Raw genomic sequence first — 21,971 nt, 5'->3', positions numbered from 1 at the left:
AGCAGTCAGCAATAGGTGTCTGCGGCTTCGGTGCAGGCAGCCTAATATGCCAGTTTTAATTGACGTGCCAATGTCGATGTGTTCGTATCTTGACTTGCAGCACCATGCTCAACTCCAAGGGCCCAAGACTGAATTTGGCACCACTTGGCAGAGGATGACTCACAGCAGAGGACCCCAGGTGCTGATAGCAAGATGCAAGTCTTTGATATCCCTGAGACCTCAGAAACAGGAGGCAAACTCAGGCAGGCACTTGGAGAAACTTTAGATTGCAGGATGCAGAGAAGATGTAGAAAGATAAGTCCACTCCTCCCACTCCCAGGCAAGAAGAGCAGGCCAAAACAGCAAAGCAAACAGCAAAGTAGCTGTCCCTCCCTGAAGCACAGCAGTCCTTTTTTCCTGGTAGAATGTCCTCAGGCCAGAGGTGTTGTAAGTATATGGTGTCAGGGGTCCAGTACTTATACCTAAAAGGCCTTTGATGTAGGGGTGACTTCAAAGGAACTCTCTGAAGTACTTTCGCTAATAGGGAGTGGCAATTTCTGGACTGATTCCCAAATCCATGTAAGAAAATGTAAAAGAGTACTACTGTGCTTACTCATATATGCTTTGTGCATGCCCCCCAATTCTTTAGACATACAAACCCTCAAATTCAGGGTAATTAGCTCCAAATTCGAAGAGTGCAGTTTTGTATAAAGTAAAGCACAATAAGGACAAACCTAATGTTGTCAGAATACATTACTGTCGAAAGTCTTAAATAGAATTAATGCATGAAAAAATACTACAGCCCAAATTTGAGAGGGCCTACCGCCTCCTTGCTCTACATTAGCATCATTTTTTATGACGCTAATGTGGCCCAACGAGGCCAAATTCGCCACACCATATTTACAAAGTGGCACAATTTATGCATTGCACCACTTTGTAACCCCTTGCGCCACATTATGCCTGTGCCAGGCATAACGTATGCAAGGGGGCATTCCCCCGTTAGGGGACTGCAAAAATGGTGCAGTGGAATCTAAGAGATTCCACTGTGCCATTTTTGTCGGCTATTTTTAATGGCCGTACAGAGCAGCCATTAAAAAGGGGCATTCCATTGTTTAGAATGGGCCCCTGTGTACTCTGCAGGATTAGTACCAAAATGTTGTGCAAATCCTGCATTGTACATCAATAGCGTCAGATATTTTTATGCTATTGTGCCTACCCTGCACCATGGTGTGCTGTATATTAAATACGGGACACACATGGTGGCGGTAGGGGGGGGCGCTTATGGGCACAATTCTCAATTCAGGTAAAAATCTCTTCTAGCTTCCAGTGTAGGAAATCAGCAGAATTTTTGGGTTGGCAAGACAATTCACAATGACAAAAATAATTTTAAAAAAAAATATCTGTCATAGCTTTGTTGGTTTCCACCCAGGCGCTGTGGATCTGCCTTTGAGGCACCATTTGCACCACTGCCAGTGCCCACAGGGACATTCTCACGCAGGCATGTGGCTGGTGCAAGTGACGGGGTTCAGCTGCCATTTGTGAAGCAGGTGCAGTGGCACAGGAGCCTTGAGGGGCCCTTTGAACCTTGATAAGAGCTGTGTTTCACTACCCCAACAACAGGGAGGCTATTTGCCTTGCTTGCACCAGGGCTCATGGCAGCCTTGCTAGCTACTGGCAAGCATGGCATGAAACAGCAGATTTCTGAAAGCATCAGTGGTTTGGGCAGCGTGGAACTTCCCACGTTTTCCATGTGTATCCCTGGAAGAAGAATAGCTTGTTTGAAGCTCGCATTTCAGAAAAAGACGTTTTTAAGGTATTTCTTGTCAATGAAGCCTGATGTCTGAATTAAAACAGACAGAGGATGGCTGTTCCCTGACATCCCTGAGCTTAATGGCTCCTGTAGCAAACACTTGCAAAGAGGTGAGGTGGCACCTTGAATCTGGAGGTGAAGTGGGATTTCCTCCAGTTCACAGCTGAGATATAACTGGAGAGAGAGAAAGTGAGGGGAGTGTGTGAGTGATGTTCTGATACTAGGATAACCACATTTTAAAATCCAAAAACATGGACATTCCGCAAACATAGAAGTAGGACTCCAATTTTGCCTTGATCGGGCGCTCAGAATGACTTTAGTGACGGCACTCTCCAGCATAGAAACCAATCATAATGGGGCGATAAGGAGAAATTTAATCAATTTTTCAAACAGCGTCATCTGTGTGGATTTAACTGCTTCTTCATAAAGGTTGCAAACTAACCCGGAACTAGAAGACAAGAAAACTTGACCTCTTGTGTGTTCAGTCAACTCTTTTTGAAAACTAGTACAGGTCCTAAACAAGGGTGGCTCCTCTGTTAGGGCGGAGGAGCATCACCCTCCAACCCCCCGCCAACAGCAGTAGCTGCAAACCCTTTAATACAGAATGATAATAAACTAAGTGTTTTATTGTTTTGTATTAAAAGGAGCGAGCCACAGACTGTGACGAGCACTTAGGAGAGTGCACTGTGCACTCTCCTGAGAGCGCATGTGTGTTTGGTCGGCCATCTCGTGCCGGCCAAACACACATGTGCACTGTGCTCTCTCCAGCCTAGCGCTGCGTTTCTGGGCTCGAGAGAGCATGCACAGGCTCTCAGTCTGCCTGGGAGCACGCTGGCTGGGCGCTCCAAACCAATCCAGATGCTTCTTCAAGCAGCGTCAGGATTGGCCGCAGGGCAGGCTGGGTGCCTGTGCCTGCTGTCGACTCGAGGAGCGAAGCAGCGTGGCACCAAATTAAGGTAAGTGTTTTTGTTTTTTTTCCCCTTACCCTACCGTGCTGCCCAGCCCCTTTTCCCTTCGACAAGCCGCCACTGGTGCTAAATGTACTTAAATTTGGTGTGGCAAATGATGAAAAACGAAAAAACAAGGATTGTCTTGGTAAACCTTCCACACCTGGTCACCCTATCAGTCGCCCTTTTTTTCCAGATTTGTGTGAATAAGCTCAGTTTTCCCTTTCAGGGCCCAAGAAAATGTCTGCCTCTATCTCGCTTCACACTCACCTGTGAGTAGCCCCAGGTGTGTATTGGCACCCAAAACCCACATACACTCCTTCGCCTACAACACTCCGAGAGGCACATATACAAACCTCACCTAAACTAAACACAAACCACATTGTTGCACTCAGACCTCCACACACACACTCAAAACACATCTACACTCACATGAATGCATGTGCACAAATCTAACATATGCCTGCACAAACACACAATTCCATAACACGCAATTCCACAACCGTGTGTAATGCAATGTAGGCTGAAGATGGTTTTGAAACTTGACAAGGAAATTGAAGATGATTATGCTCTTTTAAGCTAATTCTCAATTTCTTTTGAAGCTAAATTCCAGTCTTTATTTCATTTAAATATCCAAGTAAGATTTTGGAAGGAACTGTTAAAATTATTTTGCCAGTGGATGACACATAAAGCAATAATAATTTGTGGCAGTGACACAACTGACATATATTCATGTTACAAATACATTCACACACTCACTTTGTAATGATATAACGAACATCCAACGACTATAGATGCACCCTTATATCAAATCCCCCTACACACACCTAAACTCTCAAACATATATCCAGTGACTCAAAACACAAAAATGCACTCACTGAAACTATATAAACCTACAGTCACACGCAGAGTACAAACATAAACACACATTGTAAAAAACAAAATTATGGATTGTCCGACGATGGATGGATGGATGGGTGGATGGATGGGTGGATGGACAGATGGATGGATGATGGATGGATGGATGGATTCTAAGGGGCATATTTATACTCTGTTTGTGGCAAATGTCTGTCAAAAAAATTTACGCACATTCAGCGCAAACCTTGCCCCATATTTTTACTTTGACGCCCGACCCCACGGACGTCACAAATCCTCTGTGTGCGTCATTTTTTGGATGCGGGAAACCGCCTTGCGTTAATGACATGCAAGATAGGCGTTCCCGTCCCAAAAATGACTTTAAGGCATGTGCGCCTTATTTATACTCCCGCGTCATTTTGACGCACAGGAGAGGGCTGGCCTTAAAAAACGGCTCACAGCCTGATGTGCGCCATTTTTTAACACCTGGGTGAGGGCAGGCGTTAAGGGACCTGTGGGCTCACTCCCATGGTCTCTGACCATGGAAGCAGTCCACAGGTGCCCTTCCCTGCCCCCAGGGACAACCCCTGCCACCCTCGTCTACCCCTGGAGGACACTCATGGATGCGGGGACCCATCCCAGGTAAGTTCAGGTAAGTAGAGGTAAGTAATTTTTTTTTTGTTTTGAAAGTGACATAGGGGGGCCTAACTTGGGCCCCCCTACATGCCACTGTGCCCAATGACCATGCCCAGGGGACAGAAGTCCCCTGGGCATGGCCATTAGGCAAGGGGACATGACACCTGCCTTTGCTAAGACAGGAGTCATTTCAATGGGGGTTGTGCATCAAAAAATGGCGCAAGTCTAGTTTGAGCCATGATTTTTTACTGAAACCTGATTTGCACCATTTTTTGATGCACAAATCCCATTTTCCCCTACGCTGGCGCTGCCTGGTTAGAGTCATTTTTTTTTTTTCTCTGACCAGCCCGCAGTGGTCAATCCTTAAATAAGGCACCCGCCTGGCACATAGGAATGACGTTAGCCAGAGGAAAACATTTTCACGCAAACCAGTACCGGTGCTGGTTTGCGTCAAAAAGTATAAATATGGGCCTAAATGTACTCTGATTCAAAGGTTGCAACAGTTGTTCAAGTGAAATATGCCCCAAAAAGTTTCACCACTGCCGCTCTCAGTTTCACTGCGGGGAGGTATGAGGGTTGTCGGCTGCCTCAAAAGGTTATATGCTGTATGGAGGGAACACACTGTGTTTAATTTGTGCAGGTTGCTATAGGTGCTAGGCATCCACATCAGTTTTTGAGACCAGTATTTATTTTCCATCATCAGGCTTTGATGACGAAAGAAAGTCAGAAAAGCGATGTCAAAGGATGAAATGAAAGACAGGGAAACAGTGACAAAGTGACAAAGCATTGAGGAGCAACACCTTCAAGAGTGAGATAAAGAGACAGGAGGTTAGGGTGGTGGAAGGAAGAAGCAAAAGTCTGAATCAAGACCAGGAAATGTCTGAACATTGCGACCTCCAATGGGATACACAGTACAGCAGTGGCAACTTTAATCTTCGACATTCATCCAAGCTAGCAATAATACCTGATTGATTAGATGAACCAGACCACACTTCTCATGGGAGGCATCTGATATATACCTCTTTAGCAACTGCTAAAATATGACTCCTACATCATTGGAAATAAAATGAAGCACCTACACATTCAGAACGGATCGCTGTAATATGCAGAATTACGACATACCATTGAATCACATATAGGTTAAATGATCAAATGGACAAAAATAAATAAAATTTGCTCCTCACTCCTGGGACTGGATGAGAATTGGCTGCTCCCGGTGCTCCAGCCAATCAAACACTCGAGCCACTGCTCTCGTTGTGGACCCAGGTACCCATTAAAGGAATAGTACTGCCCCTTGCGCCGCAGATAATAAAACTGTTTCCGGCCCTTGAGCCATCTAAGTCTTTATTACAACCTCCCCGCTCCAATCCTCCCTCCACCCAGTCTTTTTTCAGTATCTTCCCCTTTTCTAACCCGACCTTTAGGTGGACGTTCAGTGTCATGTATGACCAGAGCCTGGCCTTCACTAAGATGCACCCTGGGCGGGGGCAGCGAGACGTTTGGGTCCTTTGCTGATAGTGGTGACTTAAATGAGGCAGCGGGGTCCCTCATGTGTTCACTGGTCAGTACCTGGATGAGCAGGAACAGGACCCTGAACACAAACATCCCGGACCTCCCCCCGCTCTCCTAAATCACCAATAGCTTAGCTGCCTCATGCAGATGATGGCTTTGTTGATGTGTCAGCAGGGGTCATAGGGCAAAGGGAGGGTAAGGAAGGGGGCTAAAGGAGTGTTAAAAGCCTCAACTGTGGTCTAACAATGAAGGATTAAAACCACTTTAAACTGGAAAAGCAGACAGAAACAAACAGGCAGGGACTAGGACAAGGTTGGATCAAGAGGCGTAGGGCGATGCTGCTGGCGTAACCTTAATGCACACAGCTCCATGCGCCCCTCAGAATATCGGTGCCCAAGGCCTGGGCCCAGCTAGCGCATGCTGAAGGCCGGCCCGGTGTGTGACTGTTGTGAGGGTGGTAAACTAATACACACCTCACCAGAATTGCTCTGTATTTCTGAATTATTAATGGTTTGATATACTCTTATGGACCAATAGAACAATGGTGCATACTCTTGGCCGTGAGGTCAGTGCTTTAAATGGGCAGGTGCCATCTGGTACTGAGTACCTGCACTTCATTAATTCAAAAGAGAGAGCACCAGCACTTCTCAGCACTAATGCAATACATCTAATGGGAGAGTACTAACACTGCAGCAGTACATTAAATGGGAGAGTACCAGCACTTCCTAGCACTGCAGCAGTACATTAAATGGGAGAGTACCAGCACTTCCTAGCACTGCTGCAGTACATTTAATGGGAGAGTACCACAACTTCCTAGCACTGCTGCAGTACATTAAATGGGAGAGTACCAGCACTTCCTAGCACTGCTGCAGTACATTTAATGGGAGAGTACCAGCACTTCCTAGCACTGCTGCAGTACATTTAATGGGAGAGTGCTTCTCGGGACAAGCCGTTTCACTGCAGAGTGAAGACCTGCACTTCTATATTTACATTTAAAACACTGAGGGGCAGATTTAAGAATGGTGCAGCACCACTTTTCATGTGCCCCTTAGTGCCCCCCTACCGCCACCATGTGTGCGCTGTATTTAAAATACGGTGTATCATGGCGCAGGGTAGGGGGAAATAGCATCAACATCTTTGACGCTAGTGATGTACTGTTCAGGGTTAGTGCCAAAATTGTGGCGCTAACCCTGAACAGTACATAGGGGCGCATTGTAACCAATGGTGCCCCCTTTTTACGACTACTCTGACAAGCTGTTAAAAATGGGGCAACAAATGGTACAAAGAAATCTTCTAGATATCTTTGCTGCATTTTTCGGCCCCCCTAACGGGGGAATGCCCCCCCCTGCATACATTATGGCTGGCGCAGGAATAATGTGGCATAAGAGGTTACAAAGTGGCACAATGCATGCATTGCGCCACTTTGTAAATCTGGCAAAGCGATTTTGGCCTCGTTGGGCCACATTAGCGGGAAAAAAAATGCGCTAATGTGACGCCTTCTTAAATCTGGGCCTGCATGCGGGGTAATGTGAGGCTCCTTCTTCTTACAATATGTTGCTGTGTGTCATAATTGATATTACAAAGCCAAATAAAAGTAGCCTGGCAATCAGCAAATCGGCAGCGTCAGTGGCAGGTTCTTAAGACTAAGGTATTTGTTATTATTATTTTTTTTCAAATGAAGCACAGAGTACGAGAAGGTTTTGCTGAACTATAATTAGATGGGTTTGGATAGGAACTCCTGCCAGCTTTCTTTAAGTAATACAAAGTAGTGATTGAGTAGTATCTATCTCATTTGCAGAGAGGGGCGAAGGGGGATCTTGCACAGCCACACTGAGCACACTACTATCTGCAGTGAACTATTACAGCCTGCTGAGATGATGGCATTTCTGACAGCTGGACGAAGGTAGTCACACTGGATACCGGGAAAAGGAGGGTGAATGAAAGTATCTGGGAGATAAAGAGGGCAATTTATACTCGCCAGATACTTGATTTAAGAAAAACATGTCTTGTGACAACTATGGACCTGGATGTGCACTGCGGCTGCAAGTGTTGTGCTGCCAGCACTCACCGTGTGACTTTAGATACTGCATGGACAATGCATTGGAGCTGGTATCTTGCATCAGGATAGGTTTCACTCTTGTGACCACCCAAGCGCAATACATTTCAAAAACTTAATTCTCAAGCTAATTATGTGTCTTACGCATGGAAATACTACTCGTTTTAGCACACCGCAATTATTTGCTTTCTGCTGGCCCCTGTCAACTCTCCTCCTACCAAACCTTTACTCTGTTTGTCTCTCACCTCTGGCCTCTCTAATACTTTGAGCCCTCAGACTTGCAGGTGCAGGTGGTGTGTCTGCCCTGCTGATGCCTCTCACCTTTTGTCTTTCTCATACTTTTGAAGCTTCACACCCCAAGGTGTGGCTAGTGTGTGCTCGGACCTCCTGGTGTAGATGGTGTGCTCAGACCTCCTGGTATGGATGGTGTGTGATCAGACCTCCTAGTGTGGATGGTGTATGCTCAGACCCCCAGGTGTGGATGGTGTGTGCTCGGACCTCCTGGTGTGGATGGTGTGTGCTCCGACCTCCTGGTGTGGGAGGTGTGTGCTCGTAACTCCTGGTGTGGATGGTGTGCGCTCAGACCTCCTGGTGTGGATGATGTGCTCAGACCTCCTGGTATGGATGGTGTGTGCTCAGACCTCCTGGTGTAGATGGTGTGCTCAGACCTCCTGGTATGGATGGTGTGTGATCAGACCTCCTAGTGTGGATGGTGTATGCTCAGACCTCCTGGTGTGGATGATGTGCTTGCTCCCTGCTGGTGGTTGTCAGCTCTTGTTTCTCCAAGGCCTTTGAACTCTCAGTCATCCAGGCGAAGGTGATCTGTCTGCCCAGATGGTGTTTCTCAACTCTTGCCTCTCTCATGCCTTTGTTTGCACTGTTGGGGTCACTCAGTGCTTGCTTCTCTAAGGCTATTGAACCCTCAGTCTCCCAGAGGCGGGTGGTGTGTTTGCCACTCTTGCGTCTCTCAGCCCTCTCCTGTCTCATGCCTTTAGTTTTCCCTGCTGGTGTCTGTCAGCTCTCTCCCCTTCATGGTCTCTGATTCTCAGACTCCTAGGCGCGGGTATTGTGTCTTCCCTGTTGGTGCATATCAGCTCTCAGGCCTTTGAATCCTCAGACTCCCTGGTGCGGATGGTGTGTCTACCTTTCTTGTCAGTCTCAGCTATGGTCTCTCTCATGTCTCTGACACCTCAGCCGCGCGGGTGGTGGTGTGTGTGCCCTGCTGTTGTCTCCCACCTCTCTCGTGTCTCTGATGCCTCAGACTCCCAGGCAAGGGTGAGGTGTTTGCACTTCTGGTGTCTCACCTCTCGCCTCTCTCAGGCCTTTAAGGCCTCAGACTTCAAGGTGCGGGTGGTGTGTTTGCCCTGCTGGTGTCTCTCAGCTCTCATGTCTGTCTAATGCCTCAGACTCGTTGGTGGTGGTGTGTCTACCCTGCTGGTGTCTCTCAGTTCCCACCCCTCTCAGGCCTTTGAAGCCTTAGACTCCCACCTGTCCTGCTGCTGTCTCTTAGCTCTCGTCTCTCTTTTGTCTCTGACGCCTCAGACTGGCGGGAGGTGGTGTGTCTGCCCTGCTGGTCTCTCCGCTCTTGCCTCTCCCAGGCCTTTAAAGTCTCAAACTTCAAGGCGCGGGTGGTGTGCCTGCCCTGCTGGTGTCTCTCTGTTCCCACCACTCAGGCTTTTGAAGTCTCAGACTCCCACCTGCCCTGTTGCTGTCTCTTAGCTCTTGTCTCTTATATTTCTGACACCTCAGACTGGCGGGTGGTGGTGTGCCTGCCCTGCTGGTATCTCTCTGCTCCTGCCTATCTCAGGCCTTTGAAGTCTCAGACTCCCAGGCGCGGGTGGTGAGTCTGCCTTGCTGGTGTCTCTCAGCTGTCATCCCTCTCAGGGCTTTGAAGCCTCAAACTCCCAGCTCCCCTGCTGCTGTTTCTCAGCTTTTGCCTCTCTCATGTCTCTGATACCTCAGACTGGTGGGAGGTGATGTGTCTGCCCTGCTGGTGTCTCTTAGCTCTAGCCTCTTTCATGTCTCTGACGCTTCAGACTCCCACCTGCCCTGCTGTTGTCTCTCAGCTCTTGCCTCTCTCATGTCTCTCACGCCTCAGACTGGTGGGCGGTGAAGCCCTGCTGGTGTCTCTCAGATCTCTCCTCTCTCAGGCCTTTGAAGTCTCAGACTCCAAGGGACATGTGGTGTGTCTGCCCTGCTGCTGTCTCTCAGCTCCTGCCTCTCTCATGCCTCTGATTCTTCAGACTGGTGGGTGGTGGTGTGTCTGCCCTGCTGGTGTGTCTCAGTTCCCGCCTGTCTCAGGCCTTTGAAGTCTCAGACCTCAAGGTGTGGGTGGTGTGTCTGCCTTACTGGTGTCTCTCAGCTCTCATCCCTCTCAGGGCTTTGAAACCTCAAACTCCCAGCTCCCCTGCTGCTGTCTCTCAGCTCTTGCCTCTCTCATGTCTCTGACACCTCAGACTGGCGGGTGGTGATGTGTCTGCCCTGCTCATGTCTCTCAGCTCTCTCCTCTCTCCAGCCTTTGAAGTCTCACACTCCCAGGGACATGTGGTGTGTCTGACCTGCTGGTGTCTCTTAGCTCTTGCCTCTCTCATGTCTCTGACGTCTCAGGCTGGTGGGTGGTGATGCCCTGCTGGTGTCTCTCAGCTCTCTCCTCTCTCAGGCTTTGAAGTCTCAGACTTCAAGGGACATGTGGTGTGTCTGTCCTGCTGCTGTCTCTCATCTCTCGCCTCTCTCATGTCTCTGATGTCCCAGACTAGCAGGTGGTGATATCTCTGCCATGCTGGTGGCTCAGCTCTTGCCTCTCTCGAGCTTTTAAAGCCTCAAACTTCAAGGCGCGGGTGGAGTGCCTGCCCTGCTGCTGTCTCTCAGGTCCCGCCCCTCTCAGGTCTCTGAAGTCTGAGACTCCCAGGCACGAGTGGCGTGTTTGCCCTGCTTGTGTCTCTCAGCTCTTGCCCCTCTCAGCCCTTTGAAGCCTCAGACTGGCAGTGGTGGTGTGTCTTCCCTGCTGGTGTCCCTCAGCCCCCGCCCCTCTCAGGCCTTTGAAGCCTCAGACTCTCAGGCGCGGGTGGTGTGCCTGTCCTGCTGGTGTCTATCAGCCCCCGCCCCTCTCAGGACTCTGACGCCTCAGACTCCCAGGTGCGGTTGGTGGGCCTGCAATGCTGCTGTCTTTCAGGCCTTTGAAGTCTCAGACTCCTGGGTGCGGGTGGTGGGCCTGCCCTGCTGCTGTCTCTCAGCTCCCACACCTCTCAGGCCTCTGAAGCCTCAGACTCCCAGGTGTGGGTGGTGTGTCTTCCCTGCTGGTGTCTCTCAGCCCCCGCCCCTCTCAGGCCTCCGAAGCCTCAGACTCTCAGGCGCGGGTGGTGTGTCTGCCCTGCTGGTGTCTCTCAGCCCCCGCCCCTCTCAGGCCTTTGACGCCTCAGACTCCCAGGCGCGGTTGGTGGGCCTGCTCTGCTGCTGTCTCTCAGGCCTTTGAAGTCTCAGACTCTCGGGTGCGGGTGGTGGGCCTGCCCTGCTGCTGTCTCTCAGCTCCCAACCCTTTCAGGCCTCCGAAGCCTCAGACTCCCAGGTGCGGGTGGTGTGTCTTTCCTGCTGGTGTCTCTCAGCCCCCGCCCCTCTCAGGCCTCTGAAGCCTCAGACTCTCAGGCGCGGTTGGTGTTTCTTCCCTGCTAGTGTCTCTCAGCCCCCGCCCCTCTCAGGCCTCCGAAGCCTCAGACTCTCAGGCGCGGGTGGTGTGTCTTCCCTGCTGGTGTCTCTCAGCCCCCGCCCCTCTCAGGCCTCTGAAGCCTCAGACTCTCAGGCGCGGGTGGTGTGTCTGCCCTGCTGGTGTCTCTCAGCTCCCGCCCCTCTCAGGCCTTTGACGCCTCAGACACCCAGGCGCGGTTGGTGGGCCTGCTCTGCTGCTGTCTCTCAGGCCTTTGAAGTCTCAGACTCTCGGGTGCGGGTGGTGGGCCTGCCCTGCTGCTGTCTCTCAGCTCCCAACCCTTTCAGGCCTCCGAAGCCTCAGACTCCCAGGTGCGGGTGGTGTGTCTTCCCTGCTGGTGTCTCTCAGCCCCCGCCCCTCTCAGGCCTCTGAAGCCTCAGACTCTCAGGCGCGGTTGGTGTGTCTTCCCTGCTGGTGTCTCTCAGCCCCTGCCCCTCTCAGGCCTCTGAAGCCTCAGACTCTCAGGCGCGGGTGGTGTGTCTTCCCTGCTGGTGTCTCTCAGCCCCCGCCCCTCTCAGGCCTCTGAAGCCTCAGACTCTCAGGCGCGGTTGGTGTGTCTTCCCTGCTGGTGTCTCTCAGCCCCTGCCCCTCTCAGGCCTCTGAAGCCTCAGACTCTCAGGCGCGGGTGGTGTGTCTTCCCTGCTGGTGTCTCTCAGCCCCCGCCCCTCTCAGGCCTCTGAAGCCTCAGACTCCCAGGCACGGGTGGTGGGTCTTCCCTGCTGCTGTATCTTAGCTCCAGCCCCTCTCAGGACTTTGATGCCTCAGACTTCCAGGCGCGGGTGGTGTGCTTGTTCCCTGTTATTTCCTCATCACTCCTCCTTCTCGGTCTCCTCTCTCTGTCTGGTGTTGTTGCTTGGATGCTATTTATATTCGCCCTCATCCCTCTACTTGTCAGCGACAACACCTAGAATTAGAGAAGTATTCACCATTTAGCTCTCAGGCAGCTCGTCGTCCCTAATCACAGACGCTTTGGCTGTCACTTCTCATTCTTAAATGTTGTTATCAGTCTGTAATTCCATCTTCATTCGCCGCCTCCTCACTTCCCCTCAGTACCTCACTCCCCATTCATTCCAGCCTGTACTTCTCCATTCTTTTTTCTTATGTCTTTATTTTAGGTCGAAATCCTGCTGTTTTCCTATTTTTCCTTTCTACTAATTCCTTATTTTCTTTTTCTGCTTGTCTCAATACCACATCTGTCTCCTTACCACATCGGTGCCCCTTTACCTCATCTGTCTACTTACCCCATCTGTCAGTCTCCTTACTACTTCTCTGTTTCTTTACACGTTTCTTTGTCCCCCGCCACACAACTACTTACCGCACCTTACTCTCTACCCACCACCTCAGAATTGACTTACTCCATCTCTTGACACCCCATACCTTTCTGTCCTCATCTCTGACTCCTTACCACATCTGTCTGCCTCCTTACTGCATCTCTCTCCTTACCATCACTCTCTCTCCCACCCACATCTGTCTCTCTACCACAAATCTTTGTTTTCTTATTGCATCTTTCTGTCTCCCTTGCATATCTTTCCACCTCCCCACCCCACCTCTCTCTTTACAACACCCTCTCCTTTCTTATCAGATCTCTGTCCCCAACCCATATCACTCTGTCTTCTTAAAACATCTCTCTGCCTCCCTACAATGTCTCCCTCTCCCTACCACATTTCTGTTTCCCTACCATAATTCAGTGTTTACGTATCACATCTGTTTTAGATTTCACCTGAACAGTGCATGCAGTGCATGTGCTGTCATTGCAAAACATCTTGTAAACAAAACAAAAAAAATGCTTAATGGAGCTTAGAGCCCATTGCTTACTTACCATTACTTACCACTGGTTGACGTGCATGTCACTCTCATTTCCTTGCTTCTTATTGGTCAGCGGTGTCTTGGACATCCTGCTTCCCCCTGGGCTTCGTGTTTCGGTCCCTACAATGCAGCATGGAAGAACTACTGTTTCCTTTCTGTGACCGGTGTCCTTCCACCAATCGCACACTTACAGAGGTGCTTCTTTTTTTAACTTTTATGTCTGCAGTCCATCCACCCTTCCCAGCTGCCTGTGCTTCTTCTGACTCCCTCCATCTGTGGTCTCGTCCCAAACTTCCCTCCCCCACTCTTCTCATTGTGCTTGTCACCCAACCCCTCCGGCTGTCCATTTTCTTTGTGCCAATTCTCCTGCCTTCCACCAATTCATCCGCCCTCCACTCCCCTTCATGTTGCTTGCTTGTCCTGCCCTACTGGTCCTCCCAGCCCGCTGTCCATCACCTTCATGGCCCTCCCGTCTGCCACAAAAACATTAACAAAGCCAAATAGCTCTTTTAGAGCTACGGGTTTAGACATGTTGCACCATCAACACTGGCCGTGCCATAGTGCTTTTCTTTTCTTTACTCTAAGCCATGTTTTTCTCTCGCTGGAGTAGCTGACATGTACCAACAAGCGCTTGGTGGTTCATTTTTCTCTTCCTCACCATGATTTATAGCATTCTTGTGTGAGGTGAATGGGCAGTTTGAGGAGTCTGAGGGTAGGAGGAGGAGGTGTGAGCAGGAGCCGCGTCTTTATCGGAGGCATATTTCTGAATGTGCTTGCGCCCTCTGACTGCAACAAAGTTTCAGCATGCACCATTGGGAGATATTCAGAAATGGGGTGCTTTACATGAGCACCGTCATTCACATTACACAAGGACACCTCGATTTGCTTAGACGAGCTTTCTCATCCCTCCCCGTCCTCCCATTGTTGGAGGTCCTTCTACCCTTCTCCTCTGTGCCTCTCTTGTGTTGTGTTGTTTTTTTTTTTTTTATATTTTGCTGTAGCGCAAACTCGTCTCAAAGGTATTGGAGCACTTTATAAGAGCACCAGTTACCCTACACAATGACACCTTCATTTTTTAGGAGAGTTTCCACCTACCTTCCCCTCCCGTTGTTGTTGTTCCCCCTTCCCACTGTCCATTGTTATAGCTCCATCCTATGGCCTGCCCCCCCGGTGTTTGGTTTAAACAAAAGAGCACTATGATGCTGTCAACACTGCCTGTGTCATAGCACTTTTCTGCTTTACTTTAACCCATGTTGCACTGCTGTGCAACATGGCTTAAAGTTAAGAAAAAAAGTGCTATGAAGTGGTCAACACTGGCTGCGTCACAGTGCTTGCTTATTCTTTACTTTAAGCCATGTTGCACAGAAGCCCAACCTGTGTTGCTTAATTTATTCATAAATATGGGCCCTACTTTGTATTTAGTGGCCTTAAATGAAGCACTGGTATACACTGACGAAAAGCCTGGATGCATTAGGAGCACAAATAGCAGTGATACACCAAAGTCTAGCTTAGCCTTTCATCTTTTAGATACAAAATCTGTTGGAAATGGTCCTCTCTACAGGGCACCCACAAACTTTTGCCTTTTACCCTCCACTTTTTGTTGAATTAGTTTTTTGTTTGTCTTAGGAATCTGAGCACTTTACCACTGCTGACCAATGCTAAAGGGCATGTGATCTCTCCCTAAAACATGGCTTGATTGGTATATACCTAATTGGCATATTTAGTTTACTTATGAGACCCTAGTAAAGTGCACTACATGTGCCCAGGGCCTCTAAATTAAATGCTGCTAGTGGGACTACAGCACTGTTTGTGCCACTCACTCAGTTAGCCATTCCACATGTATCAGGCCTGCCATTGCAAAGCCTGTAGATGCAGTTACACTGCCATGTTGACTTGGCATTTAAAACCTCTTGCTAAGCCTTTTACACCACTTGAATTACATTTAGGTCACACCTAAGGCAGGCCTTAGGTAGTGCATAGGGGAGGATGATATGTAATTAAAAGTCAGGACACATACTTTCAAGTTTTACATGTCTTTGAAGTGAAACAAATCTGTAATTCCTAATTGAGAAGGAGTAAATATGTCATGATTAGTGCCTATAGAATTGCAATAATAAACCCTATTTAATGGTAAAGTTGGATTTATTCTTACAATTTTGAAAATGCAACTTTTAGAAAGTCTGTATTTTCTCAGTCTTAGCCTTGTATGCCTGTAGCCTGTCTCCAATAAACATCTGGGATGGGTGACAGCTGGACTTTGTGCACTCTCCAGTCAGCCAAACACAAAGGGAGCTTAGGTGTGACTGATGGGCCATCCTGGGCTGGATGGGAGGGATAAGCTGACCCACCTGAATAGGAAGTGTCCTGCCCCACACAATGGACTGCTTAACATCCTGCTGTGAGTCTTGTGCCACTGTAGGAAGAGAAGACCTCTGGCAATTCCAAGTCCTTCTTTGATGTCACTTGGACTTCAAAGACACAAATGGGTATAATTACTGGACCTCTCCCCCTACAAAGTCAGTACACATATGGGCCTGTGTATTCTCTGCCAGGAGGAAGGACTGATGTGCTGCTACGAGGACTGCTACTCTGCTGAACTGCTGTTTTGGACGAACTGCTTTTCTGCTGTGGTGACCTGCTGCCCTCCTGACCTGGGGAAGAAGAACTGGACCTGCAACTTCATCTTGAACCCAAGACCCCAGAGTGACTCCAAGGGCTTGCTGGTTTGCCTCGTGTTCTTCTTAAGTCTCAGGGAAACAAAAGACTTCCAACTCATCACCCACAGCTCCTGGACCTACCTTTAACGAGCTCCTGGTCCCCAAGATGCAGTGCCGGATTACCAAATAGGCAAAGTAGGCACTGGCCTATGGGCCGGACTTTTAGGGGCCCCACGACAATGGATCAAAATGCTATTGATTTGATCTTGAAAGAAAATTACAATCAAGCTTTCTTAAATTGTTTTCAAAGGATAGAAAAAATGAATCAACTCAAAGAAATGAAAACTTTACATTAAAGACTCTACAGAGAAAATACTGTATTAATGTAATGTACCCATTAACAACTTAAAGTTCATAAACCATAGACATCAGATTCACATAACAGTTTGTCTCTTAAGAGCTTATCTTCTGTCAGTTGTCAGGTTGTAAAAATATTTGATGCAAACTAACTACGTGTAATGTTTAGTTTTGTGTAATAAAATTGGTTTATTAAAATTGTTGGTTGGTAAAATTAAAAAAGTTTTAGAAGATAATTTACGAGGGGCCCACCAACATTTTGACTGTGTAGGCCTCCACAGGGTTTAATCCGGCACTGTCAAGAGATGCATCTCAGGTTCGGGCCCTTAGAAGTGTTTTTGGGCTTCTGAAGTCAAGCTTTTGGGCTCTTCATGACCGCAAATGGGCCCATTTGCTCCAGAACTGCACTACTCACCCACAAAATCAGTGCAAGCCACCACAAGTTCATCTCTTCACACAGGAAACCTCACTGCACGCAACCGCGAGGCTCCAGTCCGCCCATCCGTGATGCCCGACTGACTCCTCGCCCGCATGGAAAACTGCCAGCAACACTCTCCTTGCTTCTGGCGAACTTCTTCCTAACCAACTAGACATTTGGCTCCAATGTTCAGAAAGTAAAACTTCAGCAGTACGTGTCTGGGACTGTATCCAAACCACGCTCCATCACGGTCAGCCTAACCTTTTGGATTTAACCCGGTCTAGTGCGACCAAATAGCCCTGGGTGGCACTTTATGCCTTTAAGCACTACAGCTAAGTTTATTCTTTAAAAATTCATATTTCGGCTTCTGCTTATTGGATTTTTTATCATTTTGGTCTTGTTTTGCTAATAAAACTCATCTATTTTTCGAACCTGGGGTGAGGTATTTTTGTTATGTTTTCACTGTGTTACTGTTTGAAGTGTTCCACAAATACTTTACACATTGTCTCTAAAGTTAAGCCTACCTGCTCCATGCCAAGCTACCAGAGGGTGAGCACAGGTTACTTTATGGTGTGTATCTGACATACCCTGACTAGGATTGTAGTTGCTGCTTGGACAGGCTGCATAGCTCTGCCAACCAGAAATCCAATATCTAACAAAATCAAATTTTGAAAAGCTTTATGCTTCCCATTAGAAATAAGGGTTTGATTGTTGCATGTGTTATTCTTTCTGTATCAAATACAATATTTTATAACCCGTGTAATAGTTTAATGTATGCTTGTTTTTGTATGCCTCTGTTAGAGTTTGTTGTATGCTCGTTTCTATGTTCCTGTGTAATAGCTTGATGTATGCTTGTTTCCAGAAGCTTGTGTAATAGTTTGATGTATTCTTGTTTATATATTCCTGTGTAATAGTTTGATGCATGCATGTTTCTGTATTCCTGTGTACTGGTTGATGTATGTTTGTTTCTGTATTCCTCTGCAATGGTTTGATGTATGCTTGTTTCTGTATTCCTGTGTACTAGTTTGATGTATGCTTGTTTCTGGATTCCTCTGTAATGGTTTGATGTATGCTTGCTTCTGTATTCCTGTTTCCTAGTTTGATGTATGCTTGTTTCTGTATTCCTGTGTAATAGTTTGATGTATGCTTGTTTCTGTATTCCTCTGTAATGGTTTGATGTATGCTTGTTTCTGTATTCCTGTGTAATAGTTTGATGTATGCTTGTTTCTGTATTCCTGTGTAATAGTTTGATGTATGCTTGTTTCTCTATTTTGTGTGTTGTTTTGAGGTTCATGAAATACAGATTGCTTAGGCCGGTGCCCCCAGCATCCAGCAATGTTTCTCTTGGGGTGCACTGAAGTCAAAAGATTACGACTCGCTGATTCTTAGTAGTAATTGTGGTATTGACGTTAGTTGTAACATGGGTAGGCCGTGAGATTGGATATTTGAAGAGCTTGTGCGGTACCGACAATTCCGCTGGAGTGGCCACACATGTCTGTAACAATAAAAATAAGTATGTAAAGGGAGGCCTGGCTAGGTTGTGTGGACCCCGCCAGTACTGTACATTATGCCCCCGAAAGATTCTACCAAAAAATGCTACTAATTATGGAATTCCACGACAGGGAGTGGGCTCAGAAGTGTGTTAGGAATTGACACTGAGCAGGCCTAAACCTGGAGAATTCGGCAGTTTTTTTATGGAAAATTTAGCGATTTGTTTCTTATCCAGAAACCTGACTCGATGTCTGCTCTTCAACGCTTTTGTCGCCTGCCTTTGTCTTAGTTAATATAAATAACACATGGGAGCACCCTGTAGTTCTATGAAGAAGCAGTACTTTATACACAGTCATTCTTCAAGGCCTCCTCGAGGCCACTGTTCGAGTACCGTGGTACTTCCGTAAATCAGTAGAGTTAGCATTACAGCATGCATTTACTGCATCTTTATATTTGAAGTTCGTGGTGGTATCACCGGAGGTAACATCTCATAGATTACCCACACAGATGACAAGTCAGGCAGATTCAGATACCTTTAGTGAAACAAAAAATATATATATTGTTTTTATATAGCTCTTCATCCCACACTTCTACTGTTTCTATGCACTTATATAGTAGCTGTTCCTATTATCTAGTTTAATTACCCTAAATTTTCTACCTCCTCAGGGTGTAAAGCTGGGGAGGCTTTGCCAGGATCCTAATATGTGACATGTAGATCACTGCAGATGTGAGTGGTGAGTGATTAACTCACTGCTCCATCTTGATGGGTAGCACCCGGTGCCGCCCCATAGAAAGACTTTAATCAAAAACCAGGAGGCACATATTTGTTACCATTTGACATGCTAACCAGGAGGATTCATACTCCATACTTAGCCTATTGGAAGCATCAAGTTTCACTGGGATTGCTCCAGGTTGTCATTGGTAGTGTCACCTGAAACATCTACTTGCTTGCGATGTAGTTGGTTGGCTGCATGTTTTACCGCGCAGTTTACCACCGACTGAGCAGTGATGCGTAAAGTCCGTGGCATCTGAGTCTCTCTCACAGGCGGTAACAGTGTGGGTATCTACAAGAATACTTCCGGGTGTTCTGCTTCTCAGTTTAACTGATATTAATATAGGAGGGAAGGCCAGAAATTCAGAGAACCGAGCCAAAGCCGAGCCAGGGTCTGCCTTGCCTGTAGGACCCTTAGCACGAGCCGAGCCATCGAAAGACTTGGCATGTAGGTCACGGAACAAATGTCATTTAAAAATATGATCAAAAAACTACTTTTACATTCTTTAAATACAAAAAAAGACTATTCATTCAACATGTGTTTCAATTTATTAAATTGCTTGTGTGCATCGAGTGAATGAAAGTCATATTTTGTAACAAAAGTGCAATAGGGAGTATAAGAGGATGGGCCTGGGGTGCTTGGTCTCTGGCTCTACTGGGGCTCGCCAGTCCCCATGGCACAAGAGACAGACATTTGGCTCCAGGCTGGAAGGACCCATCCATGCTTCTCTCTCCCTCCTCTGGGTGCCACCAATTGAGATTATATTATTTGGCGCTTTAATTGCTGCATATGGTGGCTCAGTGGACTAAAACATCCGCTCCAGGTAGCTGTGATTGACCTCTTGGTCACAGGTTTGAATCCCAGCAGACCAACTCAGACTTTCATCCTTCACAGGTTTGGAACAGAAGTACCATTTAACTGAGTAACAATAAAGATCTGTTATTCAGTGCCAAGGTGACCCAAGACATACAGGAGGTCAAGGGAATAACGTGATACACTGCTAGCTAGAAGAAGTTGATTGTATGACCTTAGTGACTAGGGAGGCACACCGAGCATGCGCCCTAATTGACACTGAAGGGTTCTTTAATAGAGGGCTACAGTCCCCAGGGCCCCATCTGCGACTGTCTGATGACATAAAGAAGGAACAGATACTGTGTAATGAATACGGTTAGTGTCACCGATGGTCATCAGTGATGATCTTACAAGCTGAAAGCGCAACAGACAGTCTGGAGGCCCCACAATGGTCATAGCGCTTATTGATCAAAACACAGCAAGACTTGGAGCCACTTTCTGTCCAAACCAGAAATTATTCCTATTTGGGCAAGGTCAGCCCTCCTATGTCAGTCTTTGCCCCGCTACCTCCCTTGCACCTCACATAAAAGATAACAGGTCTACCCTGTTTTGCTCAGAACCTGGGTATAAGAATGATGCAGTCGCACATTAGATCCTACAGAACAAAAATTAAAAATCTGCTTAGAATTATTAGAGCACCTCTTGTAATGTCGATTTCTCCGTTTTATGGCTTCTGGGCAGTGTTAGAACTAAAAATCTGCTATAAACCTTTGCTTATTTATAACATTTCAGACTTTTGGTACTTTTAACATGAATTGTATAGAGAACTCTCTTTGAATTTAAGCAGATGACTTTTGAAATATTTCTGTAGAAACCACTGTATTATAAAACCTCCAGTGCACCTGGCAGTGAGCCGCACAGCCCCCTCCAGGGCTCCTACCTGGGAGAGGGGAAAGAGCCTGTGCGCGTGGCATTTTGCATAAATGACAGAAACGAATTGCATGTTGTTGACTGAATATGAAAGCCATCGACAATATAGATTACTTTTTATGCTGAAATCGATGCCGCTTGCTTGGTGAAGTCGATGTGGAGGGCCGGCTTTAATTTGAAAAGGATGGCTGTATCGATCAGCTGTGCTCTGTGATTGGGCTGTGTCTTCTGATCCTAAAGATGAAGAATATCTCATGGCTGAGGCTTCTCTGTGCAAAGCATCACCACACGACCTTATGATTATCTGATGACTTTGCCACTGGATCTTGATTTTGGAAAGGTAGAAAATGTTTCGGCTTCTAGGCATTCCTGCAATGGAAAAACCCCAATAAACTGTGGGAGTCTCTAAAGGACACCGTATGGCATGATCAAATTAGTGCACAGCCGCCCAGGGTTCACTCAGAGAAGGCATAAGTGTTAGGTGACCAAACACTGGATGGGAATATTGAGCGCACAGCTACCTAGTGTGGTCAAAACCAGTCAATAAAGTCTTCTGAGACCTAACAAGGTTTAAGCTTCATAATTAATTCTAAGCGCACTGTACCTTTCCTAGAATGTGAAAATATGGGAATTTTATGAGAAGGCGAAATTAGGAATATTTACTGTTTCGCGTTTTTTTTATTTTCACAACCATTAAAAATTGGTGAACTCTAAAATACAGAGCAAACAAAAATCAAATAAATTTGGGAGTTTTGGGGGAGAAAACCCTACTTTTATCTCTATAATACTCCTTGAAAAAAAAATTGAATGAAAAAAGCTCTACCCACTGGTGAATTTGTGTAACATTCTCCACTTTGCAACTTCACATAGTTGCCCTCACAATTTAAACTTTGCAAGAGTCTAGGGACAGTACCAAGTCAAGATTTAATTCCTGAACAGTCAATCTGAACCCCAGAGTCTGCTGTCTCTTTCAATTGGCTAGGCAGTTATGTAGCTGAAAGGGGGAACTATATGTAAAGAAGATATATAAGAAATGTATAGCTATACGGCATTACTGCGATCAATGATGGAACTAATCTTGAAAAATCTAATGATGTCAAGGTGCCACCAGATAGCAGAAACCAGTTAGGATAGTGGCCCTGTCCCATTTCATTGTTCCTGAACTTTCGTAGTGATACCTACCCTTGATCCATGTCTCCTTCAACTATGACCTCATGTTGTAATTTGTACCTGTTAAGTACCTCAGGCCTCT

This window comes from Pleurodeles waltl, chromosome 10 (assembly GCF_031143425.1).
Source record: "Pleurodeles waltl isolate 20211129_DDA chromosome 10, aPleWal1.hap1.20221129, whole genome shotgun sequence".
NCBI lineage: Eukaryota > Metazoa > Chordata > Amphibia > Caudata > Salamandridae > Pleurodeles > Pleurodeles waltl.
The sequence above is the reverse complement of the archived record's forward strand: the minus strand, read 5'-3'. Positions refer to the sequence as shown.